The 18050-nt window shown below is 42.2% G+C and overlaps 1 protein-coding gene and 1 long non-coding RNA gene across 3 annotated transcripts in view; one reads left to right on the forward strand and one right to left on the reverse strand.

The window, feature by feature from the left end:
- The window catches only part of LOC127476202 (uncharacterized), a 37285-nt gene extending 26871 nt beyond the window's left edge, over window positions 1-10414 (reverse strand). Inside the window, exon 1 of the long non-coding RNA XR_007906512.1 lies at window positions 10314-10414. This is a non-coding gene — a long non-coding RNA (uncharacterized LOC127476202). The remainder of the gene's footprint in view (window positions 1-10313) is intronic.
- GLI3 (GLI family zinc finger 3) overlaps window positions 9219-18050 on the forward strand; it is a 210237-nt gene continuing 201405 nt past the window's right edge. Inside the window, exon 1 of one of the 2 annotated variants that reach the window (XM_051798690.1) lies at window positions 9219-9699. The gene's annotated coding sequence lies outside the window, so the exon portion shown is untranslated. Of the gene's footprint in view, window positions 9700-10622; window positions 11109-18050 lie in introns of those variants that run through there. The other variant, XM_051798689.1, reaches the window with a different exon arrangement.

The raw sequence follows: 18050 nt of genomic DNA on the forward strand, positions 1-18050 counted from the left end.
CAACCCAGCATGGTACAACAAATTAATCACATCTTGGCCTGCTAAGTGGGATCTGGAGGGCATAACTATAAACTAAGCTTTCCTCTACTCCACCTCAGAATGTTTCATCCTCCATGTTGCTCATGAGTCATATCTTTTCCAAGCTCTGCAGAGCTGTTCTTTGTCTTACTGCACATAAATTTTGAAGGTGTACCTTGACAGTTGGAGGTTTCTGTTTGTTCTTAGTTGTTTGTGCTTCTCTTACCTGGATGGAGATGGCAGGTAGAAGCTCGCAGCTTTGTGGTTGGAACAGAAGACAGTAAAGATTACGTCTCAGTGTTGCCTTAACCCAGTTTCCTATACAAACAAAGTTCACTCTGGTAGGCTCCAGTGTGTCTAAGGAATGATGTTATTATTGTGGTTATCACCTCGAAGCATTAGGCATGTTTTTTAGCTATAGGAAGCTGAGGAATCTCATCTTCTTTGGGATTTTTTGGGAAGCCAGCATAGAGAACAAAGGACAGGTTTGATTTGCTTGCAGTAGTCTATGCTGTTTATGAAGTTTCATGAGCAGGGATTTTTCATGTTATAATAGCAGAAGTATTGTATGGGATACTTTTATCAGGCAAAGGTGAAGAAGGCAAACACAGAAACCAAAGGCGAGGTCACTGGTTGCCTGGAAGGAACCACAGATGGAAGCGAGCACCGCTTAGGGAGCTGACAGGTCAGAGCCCAGGTGGGATTTGTCTCACCAGGCAATGCTGGAGCAGCCAGATGCCTGCCTCCTCCCATGACTTCCTTGCAACCAGCAAGATTAATTGGACCTGGATTTCCCAAGACTGAGTCATCCACCCTGTCTAAGTCACCTGTTTTAGGAGCAATGAATTGCAACACAGGGACTGTCAAGGATGTCCAGATGAGAAGTTCAAACTGGACGATGAGCTTTTAGCCCAATAAGTGGAGCTGACATGATGTCTGCTCACAAGTGTGAGTGAAGTGTGAAGAGTGAAGTGTGAGTGAACAGTGGAGTTCACTGACCAAATACTTTATATACATTTAGATGGAGATAATATCATGGCTGCAAGTTCTCCACAAAGCTCTCATTGCTCACCAGCATAATTTTTATCTTGTTACTTTGCTTTTCTGTTTTCCATCCATTAGCTGATCTTAATCTATGTGTGGATCATAGTATGAGTAGTCATGAAGTCGTATATGGTGAAGGATGAGTAGAGGTCTCTGTCATCTTTAGATCATATTACTGTCTTCTGCTTATGAATTTCCTTTGGGTTTATCTACTTGGGAAAATGAAAAGTACCTTCCCTTGATTCCTGTCAGCCTTGTTAAATTTTCCCTTTGTGTAGTGTTGTCAGATTTCCAGTTCTTAGCTCAGATATCCCACTGTATCATATGGGGTTTTGTGAGTACTTATTTCTCTTTCTTTAAACTCAAGATCCCAGAATCCTGTGAGCATTGGCTATTATACTGCATTAACTATGTATTCCCTGCCTTCACGGTTGCAAACCAAAATTTGCAAGTCTAGTGCAGTTTCAATTTCTAAAGCATACTCTTCACTGTCTGAATAACCAGAAGGAAAGGAGGGGGTTTCAGTAGTATTTCAGTTGAATTTTAATCTTTATGAAGGACATCTCATGATGTATGAGAGTTAAATTCACTAGTTTCAAACACTGTTTTGATTACGTACTGTGGTACCATGTGCATCATTCACCAAATATATTCAGAAAACTTCATAAAAAAGGAAGTGTTTTAGTCCTGTTTGTGTTCCTACTAATGTCTGGAAAGGTAGAAAAAATCTGATTCTAAGTCTAGTTTAATAGTTCAATAAATAAACAAAGAAATCCAAGGGCAGAATAAAATTGAGAGGGTAAAATAATAGATCAAGAAAAAGGGTAAGAACTCATCCATCTGCACAATTGCTATGCTTTTGGAAAGGGAAAATTTGAAAGCTTACAATGAGCATAGGATAGATGCACATTTATGGCATTCGGCATTCTTCCTTTGGATTGTCTTTCACCCTAAATGCATGTAAAATGACTACCTAGAACAATTCTTTGTGGCTTAGGATTTTTTTCTAGTTAGTTTTTGACTTCGAGATATTCTGCAAGCTTGCTTTTTCTCTGTAGCTATTCACGGTGGTTACTTGAACTGGTGATGATAATCATAAAACCATGGTTGGTCTCCATTGTAAAATGTTCTCCGGCCTTTGATGGAACATTGGTCTTACTGTGCTGGGTAAATGTACAGATTGTGAAGTGATATTTCCTGTCTAAATACTCTGGTAATTATTTTCAAAACTTGTGTTTGGCTTTATTTTACTGGCTCAGAACTCAGGATTATATATCATCTCACATCTCACATTGTTTTCCTTGTCTAGTGCTTTCTTGGTTGGCCAATTTCTGGTCCGTGTCAGTACCAATAACAAGTTAGCACCAGCCTGCAATGTTTATTCAAGTAAAATTTCAAGACTTTTCGTTTGCTTGAGTACTACAGGACAGAAACCTTTTAGGTTCAAGCAAAATGATATGCAGCTCTTCCAATTTGTTACATATACTTGATATTGAATTGGTAGGCAAGATTCATATTTGATATGACTGATAAAAATGTGACATCTGCTTTCACTTAAGACTTGTAGATCCCTGGCTGTCCAGGCTTGTTGAAGGACTCTGAAAAGAGCCAGAAAGTTTGGCTACTGTTAGTTACCAACTGGCATTGTATTTCTCTCGGGACTGCTAGTGGTGAGGATTACAGCCAGACTAGTACTGGGGACGGTTGGTTTTGATCCATGGGGCTCCTCTCCAAACCTCCAATTTCTATAACTAGTTAGGTGTACTTTTGAGGTCTATCTGCTTAGTCTTTCAGTCCAAGACCTCAAATCTGGATGGAGAGAGCTCAATCTTACTGTATTTTATCTTTCTCAATTTTGTGACTGATAAACTTAAAAAATAGTACCAAAGAAATAAATATAATGATACTTTCAAGCAAGGGGGGCATATTGTGGGATCAGTTGTGATCCTGGAATCCCATGTTTGGTTGGCTTGTTTTGCTAAAGGTCTTTAGGCAATGGTGTAGCACTAAGCCTTAGTAAAAGGAACATGGCACACCAGTGCATATATTTTTTGGCTTCTTGAGTAGCAGGTCCTTGCTTTTCTTTGAACAACACTGCATGAACTTAAGCTGCAGATTTCTTCTTGTCTCCATTTGAGGGAAAACCCTCCAATCTGGGAAACAGAGAGGTGTAATTCAGGTTACTCCCTTGTGAAGCACTGCTAATCTCCTGCTAATCAGTTTCTCCCGGCCTCTTGTGAATGTTCATTACAGAAGAAGGAAGAGGAGGACTCAAATAGTCTGACATAAATGACATGCAAGGAAAAATAACTACAGGGAAAATGAAAGGCTCTAACAGCATTTTTGTATATGTATGTGTATAGGTACATGGGACTGTTGTCCTCTGTTATTAATGAGAGCTGTGCACGCTGCTGGGTCACACACCAGCAGTAACTTGATCTGCCGTGAATACCTGATCACCTTTCTGCTAAATTAACCAGACAGAGCTTGTGCTGGTTTTATGTTGGCTGCAGGGGAATAGAGAAGACCTCATCTGGTATAAATCCCAACTGTTCAAGCTCCTTAGTGTTTTTTGATGTCCTGACTTTCTATCAACAGAATAGCTTTATACTGAAGTGGTGCGGCTTTTTTGATCCAGTTCTAGAGGCTATAAAGTGAGATTTAATGTCTGTCTGAACTGCAGCCTGATATGGGGTACGATGACAGGAGTAAGGGTGGGAGCACAGTCACCGGCAGTCCCTTCAAAGTATCGTCTGATGCAGTACATGCATTTTATTTGATCAGTTTAGTGGGTGCACAGCTCAGTGTTCCATTCAGAATGAGACTAAGCTGGCAACTGGTATAGACAGATAGATGTGAGAAAGAGATTGAGAGGGGTAGATATAGATAGATATATCACATGAGGTCTTGGTGGGTGAGAAATTCATGCTTTAGATTTCACTAATCTCAGATGTCTCCTGTCTAGATATCAAATATGTTGCACTGTATCTTACTGTAAGGGCAAGTGTCCACCAAGGACAGATTAAGGCCAGTAAATTGGCTGGATTCCTGACAAGATTGGAGTCTGCATGCAGGTGGCCAAGAGAATAAACTAGCAGTTCTCAGGGGCCCCTTAATGCCCATGGAATGCTACTGGATTTACAAATACTGTTGTCACACCTTACCTGGGACAACTTTAACTGGGGATGCTCTGCTAGTAGTGTAGTAGTAGAGCACTAACATGTTATGAAAAAGATACTGACAAATGCCCACTAAGCAGTTTTAGCTACATAAGGCCAAGAGGAAATTACTTAGATGCTGTTTATCTTTTTTTTTCTATTGCCATTTAAAAAAAGCAAACAAAGCCCTTGTATGTGCATTTGAACTAGGACAATGGACATCCACCAGCTACTGAAATAATCATTTAAGAGACTGGCAAAAAGTCTGAAGGCTGCAAGCTTTCCATGGTATTTGAGAATGCTTTAACTTTAAAATGTTGGCTAGTAGATTTAAGTCTTAGGGAAAAACCTAGTCATTTCCTAGGGGAGTGTCTGAATTCACCTCAGGATATGTCTGTCCAATTCACTGCATCACCAACTGGAAAAAAAAAAAAAGACATTTTGACGGATCCTTTATCCATGTGATATTCCCCCCTCCCTCCCCCGCCCCCTGACTGACACAACTGTACTAGGCAATGATAAAGTAGGGTTGGATATGCTAGGAAAAACTGTCTTTTTTTAATGATAAAGGTGATTTCATTCAAGGAACTGGTTTAAATTCTGCCAGAGCAGTCTATATAAACTCCATTTCCTGAAGTCGGGCTTGTGATCACACCCTGCAAAATACTGCTAAATCCTTTCACATGTAGTTCAATGGCTCAGATAGGAGAGAAGCTGAGACAATTCCCTAGAGAGAGGTTGAAAGTATCCCAGATCATTTAAAGAGGATGTTAATGATGATCTATCTAATTATAACAACGTAAATATCAGCACCATTAGCAATTTCATTTCTTATTATAGCATGGCAAAAAGGAGATAAACAGATTATTTATGCTAGTTCTGTGTGAAATCTATTTTTGTGTCTTTATTGGATGTAGGCTGTTAGAGACACTGTGTTTTTCCCCATATGTTCCCTGCCTGATAATTAATATGTATAGGGTGCTTTTAAAAGCAAACACAGGAAACTCATTCTGCTTGGGTTTTTTAGTGTCTTAATGGTCATATTAAAAAATATCTCAGGCAAAACAGCACCATTTTAAATTTTTTGGAAGAAGAAAATATTCTTCTGAAGAATGTTCATAATAATGAAGTGTTTTAATACAAATATACATCTGAAGTCAGGGAGGGTAAAAGTATCTTGAACAAAACTTTGTTTTTAGGAGATTGAGAGCTCAGACTTTATATGTAAACAGCCCAAAAGTACAGAATTTTCTGCAGAAAATAATACTCTTTTTTTCTGTGTATAAAAGCCAGCCTTAGTTTTCCTTCAGCAATTACAACAGAGTTTTAAAAATAAATATATAATCTTTACAAATAAGGATAGAAGGGGATAAAAAATATTACTGGGTTTTGATCTATTTAATTTTATTATATAATATAAATAGCTAGATTAGTTAGATTAGACATTCAGAGAAATAGGATGGTGGATAAAAGATGAGTATCTTTCTACTGCTAAAGTAGAAAGATAATCCTGATCACTGGGGATCAGTCATTCTTCCACTGAAATCTAGCAAGATCCCCAGTGTTAGTAGAAGAAGGAGAAAGACACAAAGCTCCCTTGCTACGGACCACCAGGACAAATTATGAATATCAAGTCTGTGAAGGGCTACAACAAGCATCCTTAGAAAATTCAGACTCTTGAGTGAGGGTTGTTACTTTGAAAAATTTGCTGATAAATTTCCATTTTTTTCAATAATAATAATAATAAAGAAAAATCCAAATAATGAAAGAATCTAAAGCTACTACTTTACACTAGTATGCAGTGGTACATCAGTTTATAATTTCTTTCAAAACTAAGAGATTCCACCCTATTAGTTCTTTCTCTACTTGGGCCCCATCCCCTTTGCCTTCCCTACACCAATTCCCCGTTAGTAACTGCAGATAAGGTTTTTGCCCTGACATTTATATCCTCCCCAAATGTGGTCACTTCCATCAGCTCTTCCTCCCACCTGAGGCCGTGTACCTTTCCCTGTGACCCCAGCTGCAACTTCTGCAGACTTTGAGGATTTTGACATGGTACAACCTCATACGCCTCTTTTTTTCCTCACCAGTTACCTCTTGAGACCTCTCTGCTATATGAGGCAGCCATGCAACAAGGGGTATGCATACGTGGGAGCAAAATGCACTGGCCAAGTTCTCTTGTGATGGATATTGCATAAATGACCAGAAATCAGTGCCATTGCTCCCTAAAGAGAGTAAAAGAAGCTTAGAGTATCCAAGACCCTTCAGCTAAGCACAATGAAAATGGGCAGCTCTGTTCAGGGAGGTGCCTTTCTTAGCACCTTTCATGTCTGATTCAGAGGAATCATACTTGAAAGATGCAATAGCAGGACAAAAACTACAAATTAATAAAATATAATGATTTTTCCACACATCTGGATTGCCCTTCCAAGAGAAACTGACCTCCAAGATTTGTCTATGATGTTTCCCTGCAAGTAGGAATTGGCTTTTGCAGAAGACCTGTTGAGCTTCTTTTATGCTCTTCATTGTCAAGGTGTTGAAATACAATATGGCAAATGGCAAATGTCACCCACTCAAAGTTTGTTTTTATTTTCTGCTTGGCCATTCAGACAGGCTCAGGCAGAAACCTCAGTTGTTGTTCCTGTGTTTCCGTTCTCTCAAGGCTCTCACTGCTCAGAAATGCATTAGGAATCTATTTTTCATAAGTAAAGCTTTAAGCATTCTATCGGCTCTTTAGTTTGTAATTTTTTTTGTCTGTCTTAATGTTGACGCGAGTTGAGTGTAGAGAAATGTTTGGGATTCTTTTATCTTAAATCAGAAATAGATGTCGTGAACAGAACTGGTGTGAATCATATTAAAAACAAAACAAAACAAGAACAAACAAGCAAAACAAAACCAAACCCCCCAGAATAAATATGAAATATTGTTTTATGATACAAGAAGATGTCCAAACATACAGAAAACAATTTTTTCTTTAAAAAAATCTAAGAGGAATACTGGCTTGAAGGGCCAGCCTCAACTTAAAATCATGCCCCCATTTGAGTGTCTTTTCTACCTATTGTTCAAAGCAATATCTTAACATCAGCAATACTGAATTATAAATGGTTAAACAAACAGGATTTTCCACATTAATTTGTTTCTTTTATAAAGTAACGTTTTGTATGTTGGTTAATTTCCCCTGTTGCTTTTAAGGGCTTTCATTATACAAAGACGAAAAAAAAGTTCAAGAAAATTGATTGCAAAAGTAGAAAGGAATAGGCAATAGGCAGAAAATGAGAGAAGGGTATCATGGGCTGAAGGAATCATATTGCTCTTAAACAGACCTGTAAAGGGACCAGAGGTTTGCCTAATTATTCTGTACACCACCCCCCCCCCCAATATATATATATGTACCGGGGGTGGCATAAATGCTACATATGGTGCAGACATAGAGCGGTATATATAGTACATATACCTAAATCAAAACATCCACAGTACCATATTACCATTATCGTATATTATGAAACAGCACCATTTTCCTAGGGATATGAGATTGGAAAAGGAACTCATATAAGATGACAAAATTTGGAAGAATATCAGCTCTTTATATTTGTATTCAGATCCTGCTGTCGCACACTCTCCTTCCCGCGCAGCGCTGCGCCTGTCAGCAGTATAGGTTGGGCAACCAAGGGCTGCTCCTTCTGAGCAGGGGCAGATTTTCCCGTTGGTATGTGGTGAAATTGCTGGCTATGGAGTCATGGCACCAGGTCACACGCTGTCATCCTGTGTCCTAGTACTCCCCTCTAACTCACCGCAGTGCATGTGAGTCAGGTGTTGGTGACCTGCTGGCCCAGATGTTCGTGGCAGCTTGGATGGTATGCACCTCTCACTCACAGTGAAAGCTACTGTGTCTGTCCTGAAAGTCAGGGTGTGCTGACCTGGTGCTGTACAACCTGAATAAATAAGTCCCTGGGATTGCCAGAGCAATTAGCCTTACCATGCCAGGGACATCCTTATATTATAGGCATCTCTCCAAAGCTGCTTCTTTGCACCCAGAGAAGATTTCCAGGTGAAAGAAAACCTGACACAAACAGTGAGTCTGAGGAAATCTAGGTTGAAATAGCTTTTGCATCAGGCAAGATTGCTTTCTTTTTGTTTCTGGAAAAACTCATTGACCAAGTCACCTCAAACCACAAATACCAGCAACCTTGTTTTGTAACAAAATTAACGTTTTCTATGGTGAGACCAAGGGATGCTTTATAAAATGCATGGCATCAAAGGCCAGTCTTTCACTTTTGCCTAGAAAAAGGCAAGGTGTCTTGTCAGGATGTACAATTTCCCGAAGGATGGACATATTGGAACAAATGGCATCCTAGTTCCTGCTATTTCTGAACCGCAGTGTGCATTGCTGTGGGAGACCTACCCGCAGGGAGCCCGGGGCGGGGGAAGGATGGGGATGAAGGACAAGGAGGAAGGCAGCGGAGAGCCCTGTTTTGCAGGGTGAAGGCCAGAGAAGCCCGGCAGGGTGCTGGAGCGGCTGGTAGGTCGGCTGGGACAGAAGGAGCAGACGAAGGCATCACCGCCACCCTTCCCCTCGCCCAAGCACTTGTATTTTTTCTCCGAAAGCGTTGTTTTCCAGTGTCACATGGCTTAAGTGAAACTTTCCTTGAAGTCCTCCAGTCAAGTCAGCCCGCGGCGCCAGAACAAACGGGAGCCCAGAAGCCGCAGCACGCAGCGAAAACCCAGCCGGAGGGCACGTTTTCCCCGCAAAAGCCCTGAATTTTTGGGGGGCGGGAGAGAGGGGGATACAAGGCATGGGTGCGCGGGAAACGGGGCTGCGGATGCAGGCTGAGCTGAAGGATGGATCAGGAGAGGAGGAGGAGGAGAAGAAGGAGGAGAGGGAGGAAGCGCGACCCGAGGCGGAGGGGGGCCGCTCCGGGGGGGCCCGTCGTCACCCCGCGCTGCCTCCTGGCTGTGGGCGGGGTGTCGCCGCCCTTGGGCCGCCGCCGGGGCGGGCCGGGCCGGGCCGGGGGGTATGGCGGGGGAGGAGGAGGAGGAGGAGGAAGAGGGGAGCGGGGGTGTCATGCCGAGAGCGCGCGTCGCAGCCCGCCAGGCCGCGGCCCGACCCGCACCCCGGGGCGCAGCCCTCCGCCCTCCGCCGCTCCCCCAGGACAGCGGCCCCGCTCCCCGCCCGGCCCGGGGCACCCGCGCCCCGGGCAGCAGCCAGCCGCGTCTCCAGCGGGCGGAGGGAAGGGGGGAAGGAGAGCGGAGCCCTCTCCACCGCTCAGAGGAAGGGGAGGGAAGGGGGAAAGTTTAGCGGAGGGTGTTTGAATCGGGAGTTATCCCTAAAGAGCCTTTCCCCTGCTCTGATCCAGAGGGCAGCGCCGGGAGGAGGGGGCGGCGACGGCGAGCAGCCCCGCAACATCTGTAAAACTTGAAGGAAGCGGTTGAGAGGAGCGCGCGAGAGAGAGGAAAGCGAGAGGGACAACTTTTCCGACACGTGAGTATCTCGGCGCGATGTGTTTGTTCCCCTCCTTTCGTGGCTGCTCCGAGCCAAAACAATGCGGGGCGGCGGCGGGGCCGGAGGGGACGGGCGGGACGGGACGGAGGGGTCCCCCCTTCCCTCCGAAAACTGTTTGGTACCAGACGGTGGATTTCTGGGGATATTTTTTTCTTTTGCTCCCTCTCTTCTTCTTTTTCTTCTTTTTCTTCTTCTTCTTCTTCTCCTCCCCCCCGGCTCTTTTTGTTGAACCAAATCAGAAATGTCAGTCAGTGCGAGTGAGTCAGAAAGGATCAGATTACAAGATCACTGAAACTGATGTCGGACCCGCGCACACACACCCCACACGGAGGCAGAGGCGCGGGCTGCTCCCCGCGGGAGGCGGGCAGGGATAAAACAACCACCAACAACACCCGCCGGCCCTCCTCTGCCGCCTGCGTCCCGCCTGTGCCCCGTCCCGTCCCCCTGCCCCCGCGGGATGCCCGCCGGCTGCGGCGGGGGCCGGCCCCGCTAGCTGCGGCGGCGGGGAGCGGCGCGGGGGCGAGCGGGCGGCCCCGGCCCTCGCCCATGGGCAGCGCGGGGGCTCGGCGGCAGCGACGGCGGCAGGTACGTACCTACTTGGGCGAGAAGTTCTTTGTTCCCCTGGCTCTGCTCCGGGCCACTTTCTTCTCGCCTCTCAGCTCTCCGGCCCCGCTCCCGGCCCCCTTCCCGCTTCCCTAACTTGGAGGCGGAGGGCAGGGGGGAGCGAGGTGTCTAACCCCCAAAATGGCTGTCACGGAGCGCGGGAGCCGAGGACGTGGGGTGCGGGGAGAGGCGGGGGCAGTCCCCGCTCCGGGCCGGGCCGGGCCGTGCTCGGCCGTGCGCGTCCCGCGGCGGAGCTGCCGATGTACGGGTGGCAGCTGTTGTTTTATTTCCACTCCCTTCCTTCTCCTCGCCCCCTTTCCCCGAGCGGCTCCCGGACGTTTTCATGCCCGTGCGGCAGGAGGCCGGCCGCAAACTTCGCAGGGGGAAAGGCGAGAGGAGCGGGGCAGAAGGCGCTGTCACATCTGGCGGATCGGAGGGGCGCCCGGGGCGGCCGTCACTCCCCGCCGGCTGCTCCCTGCGGGCAAGGAGACAGGCGGGTCCCGATCGGGAGCGGGGTGCGGGGGTGCCGGCGCCTCTCTGTGCCGCTCCGTGCAGCCGCTGGAACGGGGTCGGGCTGGGGAGCGGGACGCCGGGCCGGGCCGGGCCGCGGCGGGAGGAGCGGGGCGGCTGCCCCAGGGGAGCTCCTCGGCACCGCGGCCCGGCCGTGCGCCGCCCAACTTCGGAGGGTGGGAGCAGAGCGTGTCCGCCGCCGTTCCGATTGTCCCGTGAAGTCGGTGGGGTGTTGGCGCCCGCTCCCCAACCCGCGCACCACGTGAAGAAAAAAGGTAAAAGGAAACACACGCCCCCCGCTCCCCACCTCACTCCCCAATTTTGTTTTTAACCCTCTGGTGCGTAGTTTTGATCCGGGCCTGCGGGTACGGTGTCCGTGGCTTTCTGCCAGTTTGTATGTAGATATATTTATGTAAAACATTTTCTCCCAGCTCTTTGCCAGCTGTTCCACATTTTCCAGCTGCCACTTCAGTTTGAAATGATGGACTGTACGGATCTGAAAGAGCCTTTTAGTCAGAGGTATGGATAGCTGTCCGTTTGATACACAGTGTCACGTTTTAGAGGCTGCTTCACTAAAGGCCTATTAAGTAGCAACCCTCTGCAAAGTGCTGGTCGCTGTCGTGCCCCGATAGTTCCCGCTTCATCTACAAGGGTCAATAAACGTGATTTTTTTAAGCTTCAGCTTGTAGACTTCGTTTCTTTTGTGTGCGTGCTACAGAAAAACTTGGAAGCAAAATTTTCCAGAGGCCTTGAGATATGTGGCTGATTAAATCGACAAACATTTTAAAGAGGGCATAGCTGCCTCTCTCTGTGTGATGTAGGTATCTGTTTTGAAACCGTTTAAGTCAGTGGAATAGTGAGAAATCACTATGTTTCTCTGTGTTACAAAATTGGTTTTGATGTGGTGTTCAGCGGGATTATGGATTGAAATGTGCAAGAACTGGCCTTAAGTAGTTTGAATATTTGTGCAATTGCATTGTAATTTGGAAAGGTGCCTCACTGATTGATTCCTATAATTATTTCATTTAGATCCTTTATTAAAAATTAATAATGATCTGACAGTTTCTTAATTATATATGTCATGATTATTTTGAAGGAAGACGAATACAGTGTTTTAAAAGTAAAGTAACCTTAAAGTGTAAAAATTGCTGTGTCTGCACCACTGTATTTCAGTTGAGGAAATATATATTAAAAGTAATGGTGAATGAGTTTGGCAATGTAAACTGTAGGCAGCCTCTTGAGAGTTTGTTTATATAATGAAGGTTTGGGTTTAACTAGCTAGTATGTAAATACTTTCAGTTTGGTGTATAGCCCAATTCTAAAAGCATAAATAATAGTAATTATGAGAGAAGGCTATTTTAAGGAGGGGGGATTATTTCTTTAAAAGCAGGATTATGTGATTTTGAATGAGTAGGAAGAATGAGTAAGAAAAGGACTGTCTCAGTGTATGTATATTCTTTTAAGCAGCAGTGGAAGTAAAATGATCGCTTAAGGTGCCCAAATGAATGCACTCTTGACTTCTGATAATAGCATATGTTTTTCAGTAGAACATGCTGTTTTCCAGAGCATTTCTATGGAAGTACTGCAAAACAAAGACATCACCTGCATTTCCCTGCTTAAGTGGAGTAAACGTTTTTTGCTTGAGAAGACATACTGTGGCCAAGACAGCATTTTACTGCTATAATCTTCAGTCGTGAAAGATTGTTCATTTTCAAACACAAAACCAATTTGTAACTAAGAAATTAAAATATCAATAGTTATAAATAATGTTTTTCTGAATAGTTTTTTGAGAAACCGAAATAGTCAAGTTTTGTGATATTATAATTTGTTCACCTTGCAGATTACTTAACTTTTTAAGAAGATAAATGTATGCATTGATAGTGACCCATGAAAGTTTCAGTTACACTTCCTGCCTCGTTTTTAGAAAGCTATTTCATTACCTGCACTCCCCTAGTGTGTTTGAATTTCATCCTGTGTGTTAAGGGAAGGAATGGCATATTTTTATGTTGCAGAGTCTAGTGAAAAGTTAGTCATTTTTGCCTGGTAAGTAAGGAATGTGATGGTTATTAAAGCAGGGTTTATTTGGAGTTGTGGAAGGAAGCAGTTTAATGATCAGCGTTGCGTGCCTTCAACTATATGAAGACAGTAACGTACAAAGAAAAAACAGACTTGAAGGAAAAGTGAATCAACGAGTCATGAAATCCTCAGGAAAACCATAGTAATGGAATGTTAATGCTTTTAGACTATAGTAGATTACCTTAAAAGTCAGGCTTTTCTTCTTTATGCAATTGTTGTAAATCCCTAGCTAAAGAATACTTTGAAGAAGGCTTTAGTTTTTCTGGCACTCATATTCTGTAGTAATTCTGGTTGTTTTGGAAGATTCAAGATATTTTCTGCCAACTTGCAGTTAAGCAATTAAAATGCTAAAATGGCTACAGAGGAAGCTTTTTACTCAACAAAAGGTTCAGCTGTAATAATGATTTCAAGTTGTCTTTTAACCACAGGTTTTATAGACCTCCTCCCTTTAGACTTTGTCATTTTTATAAGGGAATTGATTTGTTATACTTTAAAATCAAATAAAATGAGACAGAATAAACAAAAATAGGGCATGGGTGCTGCTGCAAACTTTTCAAGTTCTTTCAGTGCATTTTTCATCTTTACTTTTATTTGATAGGTCTGTGAAATAGAGCTGTAGACTGGCAGACTTTAAATGAAATTTCACACTTTGATGATTTTTTTTTAAACTTTGATATATTGACAGCAAAAGGAGCTGCAAAGCTTTTATATAACTTGAGCAGTAACGCCAAGCAGCAGTCAAACGTCTCTATGCATTTGTGTTTAACTGCAGAAGAAAAACATGTCCATGGGCAGTAGAGGGTTCTTATCAACTCCCTAATCCCAGATCCCAGCAAACCTTGAGGGCATGCCTCAGATCTTGCTGAAATCATTGTAGACTCTCACAGTTTGCAGATTAAATATGCTATGTGTTCCTGGCTCCAACAACAGTTTTATGAGCTCACTAAGCTTCCTGTTTTAAGATCCTTTTCTGAAGTTTTTAGGAGCTGCTAAAGGCGATGCTGTCTATGGCAAGTGCTACTTGTTAATTTAGGGACACTTTAGATATTTCATTCTGTTGGTAAAAAGAGCCAAAATTACTATTTTCAAATTGGAAGTCGAGTTGCACTGGAAAAAAAAAGGAGCTCCTTTAAAGAGAGATTCTGTTGTTTTAATGTATTTGTCAGTACAGAAGGTGACAAAGTTTATAGGAGGCTTGATTTGTTTTATGGGGGCTTGACTTTGACCAGACTCTTTAAAATGAGGCTTTTTCAGTTGTAATTCTAAGCACAATGCAGCTTTTAGTACATAATTTCTGAGCCTCTTTTAACCAATTGTATTTGTAGCAGCTCATTAAACATACCTTTGAAGTTCTCATTCTCCTTTAAGTCTCAAAGAAGGGAAAATGTATTTTGCCAAGAATGAATTTCAGTGAATCAGGTAGTTAACCCTGGAATTTGTTGACCCTTCTAAACGAATGGTATTGCACTTCACATTCCGGGTCTGGTCTTTTCCAGCTGCTAAATAGTTAACTCTTATATTTTATTCACTGTGATCATGTTTATGTATTTGGTGTAATAGTTTTAATTAAAAAGGAAAATACTTATTGTCCAACAACTTGGGTCATGTTATTCCCGAGAGAACTTGAGCCAATTTTGCGCTTAAAGGTTATTCAATGAATGAAATTTTGAAAGCCCATTTGTCAAGGTACTGCACAGTTTCTGTTAGTTTTCACCCCCAAATTCATTGTCCTCGTGGCCCAGTCATTAGTCAGCAGTGTATTATGCTGCCTTCAAGCAATGCTGCCCAGCACTTCTTTGCACCATTATAGCTCTAAAAGTGTACTCTGCCGACTGGTAGAATTACTGCTCTGATTTCCGCTTGGCTGGTTTTGAGGTAAGTCCCCTCCCTACCTTCCAGCTCACTCTAATCCCTGCTTTCTCTTAAGGCTGCTTTCTGCAGAGATTTAGGGGAAAACTTTCTTAAAGATTGTGCTGGCATCATAGTGTGGTTTTGTTGTGGTATACACTGTACATGTAAATTGTACTTGCCTTACCTTGAAAGCGTATTATATTGGCTGCTGATCTGAAGAGTTGGTTTCTCTGTCTCTTTAAGAACAAAACAAGAAATAAAGACAATACACTAATGTTAAAAACGCCTGCAAGGTTAGTTAGATTACAAGGGAGAAACCAATTGGGATAGAATGTGTTTGTCTAAATAGTTGCTGAGTGTCAGAACTGATAATATCAGAATCCACTACCTGGAGATCTGACTGAATAATTTTCTTAGCTGAAGTTTCCACTCTTATGTCAAGTTATTTTTTGCACTGATTACCAAGAAGATTAAGCTTTTTTTTTTTTTTTTTTTTTCTGGATGGTCAAAATGCTACTGCATTTTTTTTTGGTACCTGATATTTAGTTCAGGGCTAAAGTACTCATCTAACCTTTTGGTGGTTTAGAGATGAACCTCCCCCAACAGCGTTTGCTGCTTTGTATGATACTATGTTTTTTTCGCATACAAATCTGTTAATGTCAAGAAAATCAACTGTGTGTAAAGAATACATCATCCAGCTGCTGAGAGAATAAAGCCTTCATTAGATAAAATGCATGAATACCTGAAACCAAAGAGTCAGAAACACAGATCAAGTTAGTGTCAGTTCAGTACGCTGTTCTGAACCCTGTATATTGAAATGAAATTCTAGCACTACCAATTCTTTAGTATCAGGATGTGGTTTGGTGTGGTTTTACTTGGCTCTTCAATTCACTATGGATGCTTTTTTCTGTGAAAATAAGACAGCTGTACAATTCTATGATTATGTTATTTGAACAGGGATAGTGGATTGTGGAATGCGCATTTGTAGTGCAGCAGTTCAGAGTTGTGCTGTTGTGTTTTGTCAAGTTACAAAATCGTGAAGGAATCATGATACAGTTTTACTGCTACTGTGAGACAGGTGTAAAACCTAAAGTAAACTGTAAAAGCTGAAGATAAAGTTTTATAAAGTACCTTTCACACTTGAAGTTCTTCCTGGGTATATGGAGTTTTTCTAGCTCTTTTACGTCTTAAAACATCTGTGTTGGGTTAGAATGTGAAATTCTGGATGGAGGCATCCCTTAACCTGAGAGTATGCTGAGGAGATAAACAGGCTTCCTGGAATGGGACTGTGATCAAAACATTGCACTTTCAAAAGCATTCTACTTGATTCCTTTGATCTTGTTTTAAAATGCTAATTGTAAAATATGGAATACGATCTTTTCTTCTTTCATTTGCATATCATAAGTTGGGAACAGAAGGCACATCTTTGCAATAGATGTATATTAAATACATTCTTCCTTGAGCTCAGTTCCTGTATAGATTGACACTGATATATAGATCTAGTTTTGATTCTAAGAAAACTTTCATCTGTTGGGACTGATGAGATAAAGTAAAAAGTGTGAAGAAAGTGGTCATTTCACTGGAATGTTTAGCTCCGGTGCTGGAAATCAGAGTATTTCTGCATTTTTCTTTGGCAGTTGTAGTCACTTCTTACTTGACTAAGTAAGTGATGCAAAGCACAGCCATTACAGATGTTTGTAATTTGCTTAACCAAGCTGTTTGTCGACAAGAAGGGAAGGAAGAAAACAGCCTGTATTGTCACCATAAGTATTCCTAGTGCTAATAGGAGTATCAGCAGAGGAAGTCATAGGGTATGTTATCCACGCAGCAAATCTTGCTGGCTGTCCCCTTTGCTGTCCTCTCAGAATACTCCTGGCCTTTCAGATCTTGAGCATATGAATGAAACTAATTTCAGGTTTCATAAAACAAATGTTTTACCAAAGGAAGTTATTGTCATTTGTTTTGGATTTAGTGCTGCTGAATTTCTGAATAAAGATGGAGGCAAAAATGTAGTGTAGACTTGGTTGGGAAGTTTGAGGTGTCACTGCTCATTTTAACCTATTGCTACAAACAGTACAGTCCAAAGGAGATTTTTTTCATACCCGCCTGTGCTAGTTCTTTTGCTGCTAATCTTACTTTGACATAATAATTAGAGTTTTTCCTGCTGCAGAGTTTGAAGCAAAAGGACATGTAGGAAATTAGGATTGCAAAAAAAAACAGTAACACAGCTTACTCTGTATTTTTTAGCAATATTAGACTGCTTAATTGGAAGGAGTTCTGATTGCTTCAGGATAAGAGCATTACTGGTTTTAAACACACCCTCTCCCCAAATATGTTTACACATTTGAAGGCTTGAAAAATATGTGACACTTTATATTTTTTAAGAAATAACCTTTATTCTTTCCATTGTATTTAGATAGTTTGTAAGAGAGTCAAAAAGGAACAAGGAAAACTCAAGACCATGTGCTTAAAATAACACATGCTTAGATGCAGAGTTAATGACTTGATTTGTTTGTTTTGTTTTGGTGGTGGGGTTGTTTAGTTTGTTTTTTTTTTTAATTTTAAAGTTCAATTCCTTATTCTAAAAGATTCTTGGATAATGAATGGATTATAAAATTTTAATTCAGAGGATACATCATATCTGAAATGTAAAGCCACTAAGATGTGCTTTAAGTTTGGGCTCCGTGTTGCATGTTTCACGTTCCTAAACAGCAGCTTCTGTGAGGGATGGACTAGTTGGATATGGACAGTATGACCTAGATCCTTCGTCCATTAAGTTCTATTTACTGGGTAAGAAAACATGAATAATTTCTTTCCTGGTGGAAAGCTGTTTTATGTAGATACAGAGTTTAATCTGTTGAAGTAATAGTAAAAACATTTAATTGGGGTTATTTTTAACAGCTTTCCAAATCCCAAAACAAAAGTAGAGATAATCTACTTTTAGGAGTGTGTGGGTGATGTGTATTAAAAGCAACTGATGTGCTGCCCGAGTAGAAAGTGCCACTTATTGATCCTACTGTTAACGTGTATGTTTTAAATATTTTCAGAACTTTTGGTAATTGAGTTTATCTGTAAAAGCGAGGTGTCAGAAAATGTAATTCCTCTGGAGTCGAAAAACTCTTACACTCGATCAGTAGTTCAGTATATGCCATGGAATAGTTTCTCACTTAGGATCTTAATCACGAGGATGCTAATAGCATTGCTTTGCCTAGCTGATTGCCTTCGTGTTTGTGATCCTCTGTTACTGTTGCCACAAGCTATTTAACCTATCAGGAACAGATCAGGCCATC

Source organism: Manacus candei, unplaced genomic scaffold, assembly GCF_025592945.1.
Source record: "Manacus candei isolate 608988 ecotype Guabito, Panama unplaced genomic scaffold, ASM2559294v1 h1tg000049l, whole genome shotgun sequence".
Classification (NCBI taxonomy): domain Eukaryota; kingdom Metazoa; phylum Chordata; class Aves; order Passeriformes; family Pipridae; genus Manacus; species Manacus candei.